Source organism: Eurosta solidaginis, chromosome 1 (genome assembly GCF_040869045.1).
Source record: "Eurosta solidaginis isolate ZX-2024a chromosome 1, ASM4086904v1, whole genome shotgun sequence".
NCBI lineage: Eukaryota > Metazoa > Arthropoda > Insecta > Diptera > Tephritidae > Eurosta > Eurosta solidaginis.
The window spans coordinates 262574300-262591039 of NC_090319.1; the positions used below are offsets into that span (position 1 = coordinate 262574300).

The window sequence follows — 16740 nt, forward strand, 5'->3', positions numbered from 1 at the left end:
GATATGAGTGTTGTAGATATAATACCGGAATATATGCAGCCCCATTTCGTGCTATCAAAGTCGATTTGCAGGTGATGTTGAGCCTTTGAACTTGACCCTTTCCCATAATATGCGTGGTAGGGCCTTATATGTGATACTAAAAAGGCCGAGGGACAGTTGTCGCAGTGTTCTTGTAGTTTGAGCAAATGTACGTTCTTCTTACAGCCACAGCTGGAATATTGCTATGCCCACATCGTCAAATCGAATTACCTAGAATGAAAAAGAAACGAATAGCAGTAAGGATAGATAATAAGTTTTTAATTTAACCGGAAGTGCTTAATAAATACAAGATACTCAAGGGGATTTCAGATAACCAGAATCAGGACCTGTAAAGTAAATTCAAGTGAAGCCTCTCCAACCCAATTGTCAACGTCACCTACCCGTGGCGAATCCTGTTTCTTTAACAGCCGAGGCTCTGGTGACACCGTGTTCCTTATGGATCTACATTTGAAGGCGCTTAGTTAGCTAACATCGCTTACTTAACCGGTAGATTCTAAAGTAAAAACCAAAACACAAAATATAGGTTAGGTTGAAGTGGCCGGTTCATGGGGATCTCACATAGACTGAATGAGTCCGTAGTGTTACCAGAAGTTTGTTTTAACGACCAAGCTGAAAACCCTATCAAGAACCAGGACCTATGTTATAAAAAAACTCCGTCCTCTTGACAAATACTAGAAGCTTCCTAGGACTTAAGGCACTTGCTGCTTCTGGATCTGACAGCTTTATCACTCCTAATAGCTGGAGCCTTAGCCTGGCAAGCGCAGGGCACGATATTTCTCAGGGGGCCCGGTATTTATCGGGGGGCCCGCGATTTAGAGGTACTAAGATATTTTTTTTAATTCAGGAGAGTCTTTAGTCAAAAGCAAAGAATATTGATAATGATTTTTTACCTGGTCCCTCGAACAGTGAGGAGACAATAAAAACACCAAACAAAAATATATGTTTACATGAATCCGAAATCGTAAAGTTTTCGTGGTAACACTGGTGAAGGTTCATCTTCAAAAAGGCTTCCAACAATACCACCAACTCTGTATCAAAGTCTAGATTATTTAAACGACTTCGATATCGGTACCGTGAATAATGAGTTTTTGCGATCTGAAGAAGTCAACGAAATAATTCGTCGAGGTCATCAAAAGTGCCCTGTTATTTTTCCACGTGATTGTCATGACGAGGCATTTCCTACCTCGTTGTTAAACAGAATCTTTCCAAATGGAGAGAAAGTGGAGCGTCACTGGTTGGTGTAGAGTGCCAGTAGCAATGCTTTTTATTGCCTACCATATCGTCTGTTAAGCACCAATACTTTAAATCGACCTAAAATTTGTTGTCCTGGCGAATATTCGAAATTCCAGGTATGGAAGAAGATATACGCTAAACTGCCATCACACGAAAATACTGAAGATCACATTAAATGTTATATTCAATGGCGATCTTTACAAAACCTAATTCGAAAGGAGGCTACAATTGATACACTTATCAATGAACAGCTAATCAGTGAAACTCAAAAGTGGAAAGAAATTTTATATAGAATTTTGGACACTATTTTTTTTTTCAAAAAGCGAAAGGATGGACATTTTTTGGGCATCTAAGATCTCATAAGCCATTATGATCCGATACTTAGAGATCATTTGGAGAAAGTTAGGATTTCACAATAGCAGCACAAACGTTTACAAGTTCACTATCTTTCCCCAGACATTCAGAACGAGTTTATAGAACTTTGTGCAAAGCTTGTGAGGGAAACTATATTAGATCAAGGCAAGAAAGCTAAGTATTTTGCTATTATCGTTGATGCTATACTTGATGATAGTCACGTTGACTACGCTCATTTTGCGCTCACTCCATTTCAATTCGAAAGCAACAAATTTACACTTCCAGAAGAGATTTTGGCTTTCGTGAATTGTAACCAAAAAACTGCTCAGAAAATCGCTGATCTAATTTGCCATACATGATTGAAGATTGTCGTGCACAAAGGTACGATAACGGCGCCAATAGGAGCTTACAACGGAGCACTACGTCACATTCTCGACAAAAACTCGAATGCTGATTACTCGCCTTGTGCAACCCGCAGCTATGATAGCGTTTTCTTTTCTGGATAAAGTGTTACGCAAGCGTTGTTGTTCTACAGGCAACAGCCTTTACGGGGTATTTCGTTCTTTTGTGAAAATTCTTGCCTGCTCGCAACGCAAAAGCGTTAGACTTTTACCCTGTATAAAATGGCGGTGTGGCAGTGCAACTTTGTGAAACTCTCAATTTGCTCTTAAGTTCCACATATACTCTGTTAATATGAGTGAATTTGGTGAGTTGAAATGTTCTTTCTATGCACTATAAATGTTGACCATTTTCTGGGGTAGGAGTAACTCTATTGTTGTTGTTGTTGTTGTAGCGATAAGGAATTTTATTGTCAGCTCTTAGCCAAAAATCATTTAGTTTATTGGCAAAAATTTTTTTTGATGTAATCCATCAATAATGATTTATGAATGAAACGTCATCAATTCACGTTAATCAAATTTATTAGTGAATTTTTTATAGGGGCCCGTAAATTTTTTTAGTCCCGAACCCGTATTTTCTCTCTACGGCCCTGGTTCGAAGACGCCAGAGGGGATTGAAGCCAGAGTCTCCGGACCCAGAGCCAAAATATCAGTACCTCTAAAAGCACATACGAGCAGCTTTCAAGCGGAAGTATTCGCCATATGTTGGTGCGCTAAGCTGAACCTTCAGCGCTGATACTCCAGTGAAACAATTGCCATACTCAGTCAGACAGTCAGGCCCCACTAAAGGCAATTGTGGCGTTCGAAATAAAGTCAGTACAGGTACTTGGGTGCACAACGTAGTACTGTTGCACTGGGTCCCAGGCCACAGGGGAGTACAGGGTAATGAGCAGGCGGACTCTAGTGTTTAGTATGTTGCGTCCCTCCCACAAATTATCATCCTCCCAGCAGATCCATGCAGCGGGTCTGTGCCATACTCTCCTCCTCCGGGAAGGTATCGAACCCAATCCGTGTCCTTCTCCTGACCCCGGTCATGAGAATTGGTTTTGCTGCGTTTGCCGGAAAAGAATCTTTTTAGGACGGTCATACTCTTGTCAGTGTGTCACGTGCAAGGGATGGTTGCATCGAACAGGTTGCTCTGGGCTTGATCCCAAAACCCGACGTCCTCGTAACTTTTACAAATCTTTGTGGCTTCTTGTTGTTCACGCCCTCATTACATTATGTGAAAATACGGCACCTGAGAACACAGCCGTATGAAGATGAAAAACACAAGCAGGTCCTGAGTGAACTCCACAAACAGGCGTCGGACCTCTATGCCAGGAATTGCCCGGTGAATCCTGTACTCAAAGAAAAAAACTAGCAGAGTAGGAACGCACTCTCCCTAAGGAAACGGGAGTCACTCTAGACCAACTTCGATCTGGATACTGTAACAGGTTAAACTCTTACCTATCCATAATCAACCCCGACATACAAAACATATGTCCTGCTTATAATGTGTCCCCACATGACACCAACCATCTCTTTAGCTGTATTGTGGAATCAACGCCTCTAACACTCCTCTCATTATGGTCCACCCCTGTTGAAACTTTCTGTTTCCTTGGACTCCCGTTAGAGGACATCTGTGATGATCTGTCGCACCTATTGGATGGGTCGAAGCACTGCTACAGCAAGAGCAGGCGGACAACCCGGAAAGAGAGGCAGGAACTGCATGACCCATCGATCCCGAGCCGTTCCTGTCAGTTGGCTCACAGGGGCATTTATTAGGAGAAGGGGGGAAAAGAGAGAAGAACACTGGAGCAATACGCCAAGTTTGAGACAATCTAAGTTACTGTTAGGAAGTTATAGCACAAGTCGCTACAGGGCAATAATAGACCTATCGAAAGATAACCGAAGAACCCCAAGAGCTATTCTTACAGGGCATTATAGACTGAGCAGCCGTATGCAGAAAGTGGGCATACTATCGGATAACACACGCCGATTTTGTGATCAATCAGCAGACGGTGGACCATATCCTCCAAGAATACGAGGCAGTCTCAAAACTTAGGGCTAAGTTTATGGGCTCACCATGGCCAGTACATTCCCACATTTAATCCCTCAAGCCAAGAACTCTGCTAGGGTTCATCAAAGAAGTCGGCTACGATGAGGTGCTGTGAAGGAGATGTGCAAGTCACTGTGCAATCCTCAATAAACTATCTATCTACGTTCCGGTAACAAGCACCATTGAGGTACTAACCCGACCATCTCCGGACCTATTGATATGACTACATTGAACCTTCTAGGGATTGAATATTAATAATGACCGCAATGCGAAAGTCTGCTAAAATTTACCATTCTCCATGGAATGCTACATATATAACTTCCCACGTTTTGAACCAGAAACGAAAAGAGCAGAATTTACTAAAATTTTAACTGGTTGTGGGTAAGGTGTTGATGTCCTCTCTTAACGCAATGTAATGGCAACGGCGGCGCAGGGAAAATAATAAAAATCCTATAAATTTACTGATTATAATTAATTAATCCCTCCCTTTCTATGCAGTTGTATGCATACATACATATGGGGTTTGTTCTCCAAACGCTATTTAAAGAAATCATTTGGTATTTACATGAACTTCGAACTCTTTGGTATTTGCCTTCTTCAGTTGATTATCAACAAAAGCATGACAAATTATCACTAACAAATTCATACATGTTGTTTATATATTTAATATGGTAGGCAATTTACTTACCCTTTCTGGTGCGATGATCCTGGACAATCGGGCCTAACTAGACGAGATTTATTTTGGTTTAACATATCGTGCTTAACGCGAACCATATCATGTTAGGGAACAATTTCCATTATGCAACCAATCAAAGAAATGTCGTGCTTGTAATACTGCTGATAGCAGCAGCAGCTCCCGGTGGCGGCACATAAACAACAGTTGCATGCGGATCAGTTGCATTTTTTGCTTCGGCTACCTATTCAATTTTAATTCACATTACATTATCTACTATTTCAATTTTTAACCAATACAAATGAATATAAATTACCGAAGCAAATACTGGCAAACCAAGATGCGTAGTTCCACCCTTTTTTGGGAAAATACATCCAACCAATTTTGTACCGTATTCCAAAGCATGTTGGTTGTGGAAAGTACCTTGTTTACCGGTAAATCCTTGGCAAATGACACGTGAATCTGCATTTAATTGTAGGTTTCTTGTTGTTTTGGCATATCCTGAGCTGAATCGCACCCCGGCAGAGATGATATATATTAGAATAATATAACATTTTTTTTATTATTTAAAAATACACATACGTATGAATGAAAAGCAGAGAGTAAATAATGTTGCTTCGGTTGTAGCGATAAGGACACTCCCCTGGAGCGATTTAGTATGAAACCTTCTAGGCCATCCCGTCGATCCTATACAACTTTCAGATTTTAAAAACGGATCTCGACACGCGTCTTTTGATACCACCTTTGTTTAGGTTGTGCACTGTCTTGAAAACGTTACCTTTTTTGGTTTTGGAAATCGAATCTTCCAATTCCAATTGGTGGCAAGAGGACTTGGCTGCCTCTAGTTAATGCGGTTATTTAGAAGTGCCTAAACAGCTAACACACGTCACACCTAAAAGCCCGTAGCACAAGCACTTTTTTAGTTTTTTAGTTTAATTACCACAATTATAGTTTTTCATCGTTTTAAAATGTTTCCCGGAATAATTAATAAATTGTCGTATTAAGATGACGCTGTCATTTCGATGACAGCAAGAAACGTCGATGTGTTAGTGGAGAGCCAAAAAAGCTTTGAATGAGTGGGTGAACTAGTTACCTCCGTCTTGTAGGGTGGTTGCTTTAACACACTGAAATAAATGAAGCTAGTAAAATCAAAATACAGGTTTGTGTTCTTGCATAAACAGTAATTCAGTAAAATGCATCGCATTATAATTAACTCAACTGAATTTTTTGTCAAGAAAACAAACTCGTAAAGTTATTCCAAATTATTCTGAAGCTAACAATGTTCTGTAAAAATTACCAATTCACAATCAATCTAACTGATATTTTGTTGAAAGAACTTATTTCATTAGTTATTACAACAGCGGACAACTGTCAATATATTAGGGGGACTCATGAAAGCATATAAACTTATAAGGCGTAAAATTATATCCATTTACACACGCTTTTATATGAACGCACCTAGTAATACTCTTGATAAACTTGATTGTTTATCAGCTGTATTATTGCCAAACAAAATTTTTTTGATTGTTATACAAATTAAAAATGCCAAGATTAAGTAAAAAATCAAAACTAAAACGCCTTTACTTGCTGATGTTGGAGATTTCTGATGAAAATGCCTGCTGTATTGTCTGCAAGCTTGCATTCCTTTGAGTTTACCGCGTTTACACAATGAAATGTGCGCGTAAATTTATACAAATTGTGTAAATGATTTTTCATACAAAATTTGACAGCTCGTTTACGCACTAAATAAATTTATACGTTTACACACTTTATAAGGCATTTATACGGTTACATGAGTCCCCCTATTGAAAATGCATCAGCTAATTGAAAGTGAAACTTACGCTTACGACGCTCACTACTTTGTTCTTATTACTATAGTACCACAGCAATCTCTGCCATATCAACAGTCACTGTTACTCTACCATTAAAGGAAATCTGTTATGTTAACAGTTTTCATTGGTATTTTAAGGGTTAATGTCATGTAATGTAGTTCTTAATAAGAACATCATAGCTAGGCGGCCGCCGTGGTGACGCCAACCGCACCGTAATTTCTGGGTTAAATCATTAGACAAAAGCCTTTATTTGTATTAGTTCTTTTTTTAGCAGAGCTGTGATTAATATTTGATGATTATTTTTTCATTTATTTGCCTGTTTGAACACCTAATTTTTAACCAACTACTTTTCGAAATTTTAAAATGGGATTTAATCTTGTCTAGACTATGAATGGTCGGAATTGGGATGTGTCGAAAAAATTTTCATAAGTCCTGTATCTTACATGGTCCCGTACCTTAGTTGTGAAAGAGTTCTGGGGCCACAATTGAGCCGCAGGGTTGGCGCAAGGGTGTAGAAATGACAGAACATACAAATAATGCATATACCGATGGCTCCAGGTTAGCAGTAGGTCTGCTGTTTACAGTGTAGATCCAGAAAAAAGTAGATCCTGTAGGCTTCCAGGTTACTGTAGCATACTTAAGGCGCAAATTATAGCCGTGAAGAAAGCAGCAGTAGTCCTGGAGGAATCTTGCTTAAGCTACAGTCGCGTCTATAAATCAAGGCAATAATCTCACACAATACTTCAAGACCAAGAGTTCTGGAATGCAAAAAAGCATTGGAAAAACTTCACTCAACACTCGCTGAAACGACGATAGACGTCCGAACTCGTTTGGAAGAAATCAATAGGAGACAGGTGTGAGAGTATGAATGTCGCAGAGGTTACACGTGTTTTGTGAGCGGAGAGTTTGAAAAATAAATACACTCGAAAATAAAAACAAGTAAGGAAGGTTAAGTTCGGGTGTAACCGAACATTACATACTCAGTTGAGAGCTATGGTGACAACATAAGGGAAAATAACCATGTAGGAAAATGAACCGAGGGAAACCCTGGAATGTGTTTATATGACATGTGTATCAAATGAAAGGCATTAAAGAGTATTTTATGAGGGAGTGGGCCATAGTTCTATAGGTGGACGCCATTTAGGGATATAGCCATAAAGGTGGATCAGGGTTGACTCTAGAATGCGTTTGTACGATATGGGTATCAAATGAAAGGTATTAATGAGTATTTTAAAAGGGCGTGGACCTAAGTTCTATAGATGGACGCCTTTTCGAGATATCGCCGTAAAGATGGACCAGGGGTGACTCTAGAATGCGTTTGTACGATATGGGTATCAAATGAAAGGTGTTAATGAGCATTTTAAAAGGGAGTAATCCTTAGTTCCATAGGTGGACGCCGTTTCGAGATATCGCCATAAAGGTGGACCAGGGGTGACCCTAGAATTTGTTTGCACAATATGGGCATCAAACGAAAGGTGTTAATGAGTATTTTAAAACGGAGTGGGCCTTAGTTCTATAGGTGGACGCCGTTTCGAGATATCGCCATAAAGGTGGGCCAGGGGTGACTCTAGAATTCGTTTGTGCAATATGGGTATCAAACGAAAGGAGTTAATGATTATTTTAAGAGGGAGTGGGCCTTAGTTCTATAGGTGGACGCATTTTCGAGGTATCGCAATAAAGGTGGACCAGGGGTGACTCTAGACTTTGTTTGTAATATGTTAATGAGTATTTTTAAAAGGGAGTGGGCCTTCGTTTTATAGGTGTTCGCCTTTTCGAGATATCGCCATAAAGGTGGACCAGGGGTGACTTTAGAATTTGTTTGTATGATATGGGTATCAAATGAAAGGTGTTAATGATTATTTTAAAAGGGCGTGGGGCTTAGTTCTATAGTTGGACCCCTTTTCGAGATATCGCCATAAAGGTGGACCAGGGGTGACTCTAGAATTCGTTTGTGCAATATGGGTATCAAACGAAAGGAGTTAATGAGTATTTTAAGAGGGAGTGGGCCTTTCTGGACCAGGGGTGACTCTAGACTTTGCTTGTACGATATGGGTATCAAATGAAAGGTGTTAATGAGTATTTTTTAAAAGGGAGTGAGCCTTCGTTCTATAGGTGGACGCCATAAAGGTGGACCAGAGGTGACTCTAGAATGTGTTTGTACGATATGGGTATCAAATTAAAGGTATTAATGAGAGTTTTAAAAGGGAGTGGTTGTAGTTGTATATGTGAAGGCGTTTTCCAGATATCGACCAAAATATGGACCAGGGTGACCCAGAACATAATCTGTTGGATACCGCTAATTTATTTATATATGTAATACCTGCCAAGATTTTAAGGGTTTTTTATTTCGCCCTGCAGAACTTTTTCATTTTCTTCTACTTAATATGGTAGGTGTCACAACCATTTTATAAAGTTTTTTCTAAAGTTATATTTCGCGTCAATAAAACAATCCAATTACCTTACCATATTTCATCCCTTTTTTCGTATTTGGTATAGAATTATGGCATTTTTTTCTTTTTACGTAATTTTCGATATCGAAAAAGTGGGCGTGGTCATAGTCGGATTTCGTTCATTTTTCATACCAAGATAAAGTGAGTTCAGATAAGTACGTGAACTGAGTTTAGTAAAGATATATCGATTTTTGCTCAAGTTATCGTGTTAAAGGCCATGCGGAAGGACAGACGGACGACTGTGTATAAAAACTGGCCGTGACATCAACCGATTTCGCCCATTTTCACAGAAAACAGTTAACGCCATAAAATCTATGCCCCTACCAAATTTGAAAAGGATTGGTTAATTTTTGTTCGACTTATGGCGTTAAAAGTATCCTAGACAAATTAAATGAAAAAGGGCGGAGCCACGCCCATTTTTAAATTTTCTTCTATTTTTGTATTTTGTTGCACCATATCATTACTGGAGTTGAATGTTGACATAATTTACTTATATACTGTAAAGATATTAAATTTTTTGTTAAAATTTTACTTTAGAAATTTTTTTTTTTTTAAAGTGGGCGTGGTCCTTCTCCGATTTTGCTAATTTTTATTAAGCGTACATATAGTAATAAGAGTAACGTTCCTGCCAAATTTCATCATGATATCTTCAACGACTGCCAAATTACAGCTTGCAAAATTTTAAATTACCTTCTTTTAAAAGTGGGCGGTGCCACGCCCATTGTCCAAAATTTTATTAATTTTCTATTTTGTGTCATAAGTTCAACTCATCTACCAAGTTTCGTCGCTTTATCGGTCTTTTGCAATGAATTATCGCACTTTTTCGGTTTTTCGAAATTTTCGATATCGAAAAAGTAGGCGTGTTTATAGTCCGATATCGTTCATTTTAAATGGCGATCTGAGATGAGTGCTCAGGAACCTACATACCAATTTCATCAAGATACCTCAAAATTTACTCAAGTTATCGTGTTAACGGACGGACGGACGGACATGGCTCAATCAAATTTTTTTTCGATCCTGATTATTTTGATATATGGAAGTCTATATCTATCTCGATTCCTTTATATATGTACAACCAACCGTTATCCAATCAAACTTAATATACTCTGTGAGCTCTGCTCAACTGAGTATAAAAAATGTGAAAGTATCGTGGAGGAAAAAATAAGTAAAGTGAATGAAACTGTAAGGAAAATTAAAAAGATAATCACAGGCCAAAATAAAGATAGCCGAGTCGAAGTAAGAGCGACTTACGCAGACAAATTAAAAGGTGGAGTGGCGGGAAAGGCAGCTGTCATATTGAAGCCAAAAGCAAATCAAGAAAGTGAAGTAACGAAGAAAGAAGTAAAAACAATAATTCAGCCATCGAAATTGAGTGTAGGTGTGAGCGGAATAGCTAAAAGACAAAACGGAGCAGTGGCAATACGATGCGAAAGCGATGAAGCAAGAAAGATATTAGTTAACGATATTAAAGAAAAAGTGAGCGAAAAATATGATATCCAATTACCAAATATGAGAAAACCAAAAATTATAATATGTGGTCTGAGCAAGGAGGATAAATATAATAAGAGCCGTCACTCGTTATTTTTTAGGCATTTACTCGATGTAAACTGTGAGGTAGTCGCTACTTTTTTTGGGCGAGATGTTTATAAATGTCTTCATAAAACAAAAATAAAAAATAACGAGTGACGGCTCTTATTATATTTATCCTCTTTGGTCTGAGTGAAATTCTAGAAGGAGAGGTAATCGTAAACGCCATAAAAACCAAAACAATTTGAAGGATAGCTATATGAAGTATTTAGAGATATATAAATCCCACAAAAATCCAGCGGTTCACAATGCATTACTGGAAATCGATGGACAGGGGTTCGAGAAGGTCATGAGTTTAAAAAAAATAAACGTTGAATGGAATAGATGCAAAGGGTATGAGAGTAATCATATTTTAAGATGTTTTAAGTGCTGGGGTTCTAATCGCAAAGCTTCAGTATGTAAAGAAAAGGACCAAATATGTGCTAAGTGTGGCGAAAAGGAACATACGCATCCTCAGTGTACAAATAATTTGTTGAGATGTGTTAATTGTGTGAAGGCAAAACAAAGGTTTAATCTAAGTAGCTTGTGCATAAATCATGACTCCAAAGATACTTGTTGTCTATTGTTACAAAAAAAAAATTAAAAATTGAATCTGAAAGGATTCAGTAATAGCAATTAACGTCTAATATAAAATGTTTGTATTTGAATATTGGCGGTATCAGGGCGCACTTCAATCTACTCGCAGCCATCTCAGTTGATGAGCAATTTGATTTTATTTGCGTAACTGAATCCCATCTTACAAATAACATACAAAACAACGAAATAGAACTCAGTGACTATAAATTAGTGAGATGTGCTAGTATATCGAATCATAGAGGAGGCGTACTTTTTTATGTTAGCACGCAGTGGCAATTTGAAATTATAGAACAAATTGCAATCGGAAAAAGTATATTGTGTCTAACAATAAAAGTAACACGTAAAAATACAAATTTGACTTTGGTTGGGCTGTATAGATCGCCAGACAGGCAAAACTGTCCAGAAAGGGTATTTTGTGACTTTTTCAACGAAAAAATAGATCAATTGAGTAATGTTGCTAGTGAAACGCTAATAATGGGTGATTTTAATATAGATTACCTAGTAAACAGCTCATACAAGCAGAAAATTTTTCAAGCAGGCAATGCGTTTACGCAAGTTGTTTCAGAACCAACAAGACTTACGAACACTAGCGCTACATTGATTGATTATGTAGTGACTAATATACCTGATGTTGAAGCTAAGGTGAACATGAACTATAAAATAAGTGATCACGAATCGATTGAGATAAATCTAAAAAACCGGCAAATTAACCGTGATAAAATAAAAATTACTGTTCAAAAATTCAAATTTGATAAGGATCTTTTGATAAGACAACTGCAAGATATAAATTTTGAAAATATTATGAGGAGAAATAGCGGTCTAAGCGACATGGCTAGTATTTTAAGTAATAAACTAAAAGAGTCCATTGATAAAATGATCACTACTAAAATGGTTACAAAAAAGAAAAAGTTTGATGGGTGGTTTGGAAACAAACTACGCAAAATGAAGCATACTAAAATACAATTATACAAGTTAGCCAGCTGGAAAAATTCATTTGCGGATTGGCAAAATTATAAAGATTATAGAAACTCCTATACTAAGGAGCTCCAAAGTGCGCGAAAGAAATATATATCTAATAAAATTAATACTTCAAAAGACCAAAAAGCAATGTGGAAAACAATAAAGCAACTCGTAGTAAACGAAAAAAGAACTGAAATAGGCAAAATAATTGTGAAAGGCCAAGAACTAAAAAATAAAGTGTAAATAGCTAATGAGCTTAATATATTTTTTATTGAAAATGTTGAAGAGCTCAACAGAGATATTCCCCAAGTGTCATATACTAACTATGCTAAGCCAAGTGGAACGCAATTTAAATTTAAAACATTGGACTTAAACGATCTCTTTAGCTTTATTAAAGTCATGAACAATAAAAAACATTACAACCGCTTCTCGACAAAAATTATACTGTGCGCCTTCGAAATAATAGGACCAACCCTCCTGAAAATTATCAATAATTCTCTAAAGAGTGGTGAATTTCCCAGCAACTGGAAAATGTCCATAGTGATACCAGTGAAAAAAGTAAAAAACGCGGTGAATTCAGAAGAGTTTCGATCAATTAATATGTTAATGACCGATAGTAAAATACTTGAGAAAGTGGTACACAAGCAATTGGAAGCCTGTATGGAGAAGAAGCAACTGATATCCGAAAGCAAATCAGGATTCCGGCAGCGACATAGCTGTGAGACAGCGTTAAATTTAGTAATTTCTCACTGGAAATCAGAACTGAATGAGGGATAATGCATAGCTGCTGTATTTCTGGACTTCAAGCGAGAATTCGAAACAATCGACAGGTGTATTTTGGTAGAGAAAATGAGAAGGTATGGAGTTGATGGAGTCGAAAATCAGTGGTTCGAAAGCTACTTGAGTAACAGATGGCAACGCACGAAAGTCGCAGAAGGCATCTCAGAGCCTGCACAAATAACACTAGACGTACCACAAGATGCAGTGCTTGGTACTCTTCTGTTCTTTATATATATTAATGATATGCAAAATATACTACAAGGAGTTAAAATCTGTCAATTTGCAAATGATACGCTACTACATACTACCGGAAATTCATGTCAGGAATGTATTGCTAGGTTGAACTATAACTTAAAATTTATCTATAACTATATTAGTATGAACAAGCTAAAACTCAACGATAAAAAAACGAAAGCAATTGTAATCAACGGCGAATCGGAAGATAATACAATAGTTAATGATGAAATAATAGATAGAGTTGATGAAATTAAATATCTAGGCATTGTAATCGACAAAAAATTTAATTTCGATAAGCATATAGATTATATCTTGTGAAGACCCCAAAGTGCAGGCGTTTTGGGACTCCACAAATATTTTATAAACTTAAATACTTTAAGCTTATACACCTTTTTTCTGAATTGTACCTTTGGATTGTTTATTTTAATTTTATAACATGAAGTACAACCATATTAATTTAAACTATGTCTTTTTTATACATATATATATTATATATAATATAAGTTCTATATAGTACACACCTAGTATAAATTACTTGAAGTTTTAGGCGAATACTTTTGGCACAGCCTATAGGAAGTCATGAACATACATATGTACACATAGATAAGGAATGTGAAAAAGCACAGCAAAAACATTATTGTTGTAAAGCCAATAGATTATTGCTAAGCAGCAGCGACCGACTACCAAAATCGTATAAAAGGAGCGGCCACTACCAAACAAAAGTTAGTTAGGGGCTGACCAGCCAAAGAGTAGGCATATAGTGGGACGCGTAGCGACCACTACGGAGCAACTGGTAGTGACCACTCAGGTTGCTTAAGTTACGTATATTACAACGCAGGAAAGTATAGGTATATAGTGAGACGCGTAGCGACCACTACGGAGCAACTGGTAGTGACCACTCAGGTTGCTTAAGTTACGTATATTACAAGGAAGGAAAGTATAGGTATATAGTGGGACGCGTAGCGACCACTACGGAACGACTGGCAGGGATCACTCAGGTCGTTTAAATTACGCATTTTTCGAGTTAAGAAGATATAGGCATATAGTGGGACGCGTAGCGACCATTACGGAAAATCCATACCCTAATAAGAACCGAATAAATAAATTGGATACTTCAATTTAACATAGAGGAATTCTTTTCTTTGTAAGGGAACCCATCGACCGAGTTATACCCTGGCTATAGACCCGGACGACCGGGGTTCGTTACAAATGGCGCCCGAGCAGGGACTCTTATAAGGTAAAAGAAAACGATAGGAACACTAAAATCAACAGAGAGAGAAGGTGGAAAATAAATTGCAGAATGACCATCAGCTGAAAGAGAACAAAGCAATCATGGTAAAGGTAAGGTGGATCTACTACCTCAATAAGGAAGACCTGGTAACATACGCAGGTGAATTTGGCTTCGGGAGCACGGGAACTGTCGACGAACTGAGGAAGGAGTTCGTCAATTTCGTTAATCAAAACCCATCGTACGAGAGTTGCTTCGCAGAGTTGGAAGCAAAACACACGAAACAGGCGGGTACGCTAGAGCCGCCCAACCTACAAGGTGGTAGTGTAAGTCCAGGATGATCAACGATGGCCACCAACCTCAACGAGGCCCAGATAGGAGTAAACACAATGGAGCCAAGCAATCCACTGATGCCACAGGCTTGTATAATCGATCGGGTAAGGAAGTGGGGCGTGAAGTATGATGGTAGAGGAGATCCACTGGCATTCATTGAGAGAGTCGAGGAGCTGGCAGAGGGGTACGAAGTAGACCAAAACCTACTACCACGAGCGTTACCCGAATTGCTTAAAGATCGAGCGTTATTATGGCTCAGAAACAATAATCGGCATTGGGCACAATGGCGGATGTTCAAGCAAGATTTTCTCCGTTTCTTCTTGAGCGGCCGATACTTCGAGAGGCTAGACGACGAAATACGGCAACGTCTTCAGCGACCAAAAGAAGCATTCAAGGATTACGTCTTGGAACTGCAGAGCTTGATGCGGCACGCCAATCTAACAGAGGAACAGAAATTAGATCGCATTCATCGTAATAGTCGTAGTGAGTATCAACTTTATGCCAAACGTAACGAGTTCATTACGCTCGACGAGCTGGTAAGTCTTGTCGAAGATCTTGAGAATATAATTACAGAGAGAGAACAACCACGGCCAGTAGTGCGGCCAAACCCGCCGCTTCGCACAGAAGGGCGCTACCCCCAAACTCAAAGGTATACACCTGCACACACAGCAGCAGCGAGAAGAGACGCCCAATTACGACAACTCCAAGAAACTGAACCACCAGGAAGTCAGAAACGTGTCGTAGATCCGAGGAATGCATGTAGGCGATGCGGCGAAACGGGTCATTTTGCATACGAATGTCGCAACGAGCAGCGACAATTCTGCTGGGAGTGTGGTCGATGTGATGTACTGACGCGAAATTGCTGTCGCAGATCGATGGGAAACGACCAGAGACCATACCAGAACCGAGGGGTAGGGTCTCAAGTCGTACAAACTCGGTAAGTTTAAACATTTTGAAACATGCAGAAGGGCGAGTTTTGGCAGAGGCAACAGTAAACGGCGAAGAGGTGATGGCAACAATAGACACAGGAGCAACCAGAAGCTTCATGAGCGAGGCTTGGGCAAAGAATATACGTGCAAGTAATGTTAAACAGGTGCAAAGGCATGTGGTAATGGGGGATGGCAGACCAAGGACGGTAATGCAAGCAATAGATGTAGAGGTAAGAATTGGTGATAAGACACACAGAAGTGAGGTACTTGTGCTCCCTGGGCTAGTTGACGACGTTATCATTGGAACCGATATACTGGCCAATGCTAATATGACATTAAGCTGCGGAGGACACTCTCTGACACTACAGGAGAAAGGGGTGGCGCGAGAAGTGATCGCGTGCACATCAATAATAGAGGACAATAATGGTCGTAACGAACCAAGCAACAACGAAGGAATTGTAAGTTTAGAACATACATCAGGTAAGGATACCAAAAGGATCAAAACTTTCTTAGACGAAGAGCTGCGTCGATTCGATAACATGAGTGGGACATCGAATATCGCCACGCACAAGATAATAATGCGGGATGACCGCCCCATTAAGCAGAGGTACTTCCCACGGAACCCTAAGATGCAAGAGGCAATCAATAAAGAGGTCGACGAACTATTAGAAAAGAAATGCATAGAGCCATCGCGGAGTCCCCACAGCGCCCCGATAGTACTGGTAAAGAAGAAAAATGGAAGTTGGAGATTATGTGTCGACTACCGACAGCTGAACGCACGGTCAATCCCCGACGCATATCCTCTCCCACGCATACAGCACATACTGGACCGATTGCGAAGTGCAAAGTTCATAAGCAGTCTAGACTGGAAGAACGGCTACTGGCAAATCCAAATGGAAGAAGCGAGTAAGCAGTACACGGCATTCACCGTACCAGGGCGAGGCTTATTCCAGTGGAGAGTAATGCCATTCGGCCTACACTCGGCACCAGCGACATTCCAAAGAGCGTTAGATCACGTTATCGGCCCAGAACTCGAGCCACATGCATTCGCCTATTTGGACGACATCATTGTCACAAGCACAACGCTAGAAGA

General features: G+C 39.2%; 1 long non-coding RNA gene across 2 annotated transcripts; it reads right to left on the reverse strand.

The window, feature by feature from the left end:
- Positions 1-4901: 4901 nt before the first annotated feature.
- LOC137242617 (uncharacterized) lies at positions 4902-5717 on the reverse strand. 2 transcript variants are annotated; one of them, XR_010950310.1, is made up of 3 exons: positions 5676-5717; positions 5052-5241; positions 4902-4979 (listed from the first exon to the last, which is right to left on the reverse strand). It is a non-coding gene; the product is annotated as an uncharacterized lncRNA (long non-coding RNA). The 2 variants fall into 2 exon arrangements; XR_010950308.1 differs by lacking the exon at positions 5676-5717 and adding an exon at positions 5318-5377.
- Between the last annotated feature and the right edge of the window lie 11023 nt (positions 5718-16740).